Raw genomic sequence first — 2,258 nt, 5'->3', positions numbered from 1 at the left:
GTAAGGACATATTTGTTGGTTTTGGCTTAGGCAAACCAAGTTTCTTGAAGACAGACAAGGGCATCAGATTGATGCTAGCTCCCAAGTCACACAAACACTTGTTGAAAGACAGATTTCCAATGGTACAAGGTATCGTGAAGCTTCCTGGATCTTTAACTTTAGGAGGAAGTTTATGTTACAACACAACACTGCACTCTTCCGTTAGAGCAATGGTTTCCAACTCCTCAAGTTTTAGCTTCCGAGATAGAATACCCTTCTTGAACTTAGCATAGCTCGCCATCTGTTCTAGAACTTCTGCAAAAGGTATGTTGATATGCAGTTTCTTGAAAACCTCCAAAAACTTGGCAAATTGCTTGTCGAACTTATGCTTTCGAAGCCTTTTAGGATATGGCGAAGGTGGATAGACTTGTTTATCCCATGTATTACCCTCATGAGGATTTTTTAAACAACTTTCTTCTTTAGTTCCACCTCGGCATCCTTCTGCACAACTTTTTTAGCTACATGCTCATTTTCTGGAATTGGCAAGGGTGCAGACGCACCTGCATTCTGGATAGAATTTTCAGACTCTTCGTCTTGCTGAATTTGCAGGCTTGCGACCTTTCCAAACCTCAAGGTGATGGCGTTCACCTGTTCTTTAACTTCAAGTTGCTCACAAACTGAGCTGATTCACTAGATATAGCGTATTGCTCTGTCGCATGCGAACCTGCACACAGCTCACAAATACTGGTTATCTGATTAACACCATAGTTAGCCGGAGAATCGATCTTCATAGATAACGCCTTTAGTTGAGCAGTGATAGCCGTAACTGTATCCAGTTCAAGAACTCCTGCTAACTTGCCCTGTGGAAATCTCTGGGTTGGATACTGATATTCATTAGCAGCCATCAGTTCAATTAGCTCATAAGCTTCATTACAACTCTTAGCCCATAAGACTCCACCTGATGCTGCATCGAGCATGGGTCTTGACTGTGCTCCAAACCGTAATTGAAGCAATTGATGATCATCCAATCAGGAATTCCATGATGAGGACACTTCCTAAGCATCTCCTTGTAGCGCTCCCAAGCTTCACATAGAGATTCTCCCGATTGTTGCGCAAATTGAGTAAAAGCATTCTTGATTGCAGCTGTCTTCGCCATAGGGAAGAATTTATTGAGAAACTTTTAAGCAAGATCTTCCCAAGTAGCAATCGAACCAGCTGGTAGAGAGTGTAACCAGCTCTTAGCCTTGTCCCTCAGAGAGAATGGAAACAGTCTCAGTTTCACCGCATTCTCAGACACACCATTGAACCTCAAGGTGTCGCAGGTCTCTATGAAATCCCTGATGTGCATATTTGGATCTTCCGTTGGAGAACGCCCAAACTGGACTGAATTCTGTACCATTTAAATCGTGCTAGACTTCAAAGATATTAGCAGCAATGGATGGTCTGACAATTCTAGACTGAATGTCATTAATCTCTGGTTAAGAATAATCCATCAAAGCTTTCGTATCTGTTGTTGGTTCTCCCATTGCAATAAAAAATAGAGTACTTGAAACACACGACTAAAGTAAACCTTGTAAGAAAATAATCCGAGTCAGTGAACTTTAACGACCATTGATGACAAACACATAAACTAAATTTAACATCGAGTCCCCGACAGTGGCGCTAAAAACTTGTTCGTTGTAATTCAAACGTGAAAATACATGCAAGTGTACGCAATCATAAGTAGTATAAGATATAAGTCAAGTTTGTTCCCATATGGACTGGTTTAGGTTAATTTCATATTATGCATTTATGCAATAATGTATGGTTATCGTTCAATGCTAAGACAAATAACAAATTAAGTTTTGATTTACCTAAGAGATTATACTAATAGCATTAACTAAGAGAATAAAGATTGAATTACTTATATGAAAATAAACATGTGATTCTAACTTCATTAAATACTTCCTTCAAAGTTATGTTCTTTAACCCCATCGTGTGATGGTGATGACAACTAATCAGATAACATGAAACTAGTATACGCTAACTTTCGTTATACGTATACCTTACTATCAAACATCCACAATTAAGATAAAGTTAAATAGACACCAATTATGCTTAGTCCCTATATGTCTATAAAGATTGAAAACATAATGGTTTAAGAGCAAGTTATCTATCGTGATTACATATGGTGAATAAGATGGTTAAAATTACCCACACATTCTGCATGTCAATTCATACATAAACCTATGCTAGCATGGCAAGTTCTAAACCTCTATATTCACTGTCGCTTTAATAAA

General features: G+C 38.5%; 1 non-coding gene across 1 annotated transcript; it reads left to right on the top strand.

Moving 5' to 3' along the window:
• Positions 1 to 1,013: 1,013 nt before the first annotated feature.
• On the top strand, positions 1,014 to 1,120 carry LOC141710228 (small nucleolar RNA R71). The gene has a single exon (XR_012570759.1). It is a non-coding gene; the product is annotated as a small nucleolar RNA R71 (small nucleolar RNA).
• Positions 1,121 to 2,258: the final 1,138 nt, after the last annotated feature.

This window comes from Apium graveolens, chromosome 2 (assembly GCF_009905375.1).
Source record: "Apium graveolens cultivar Ventura chromosome 2, ASM990537v1, whole genome shotgun sequence".
NCBI lineage: Eukaryota > Viridiplantae > Streptophyta > Magnoliopsida > Apiales > Apiaceae > Apium > Apium graveolens.
Note: the sequence above shows the minus strand (reverse complement) of the source record. Positions and strands in the feature narration are given on the sequence as shown.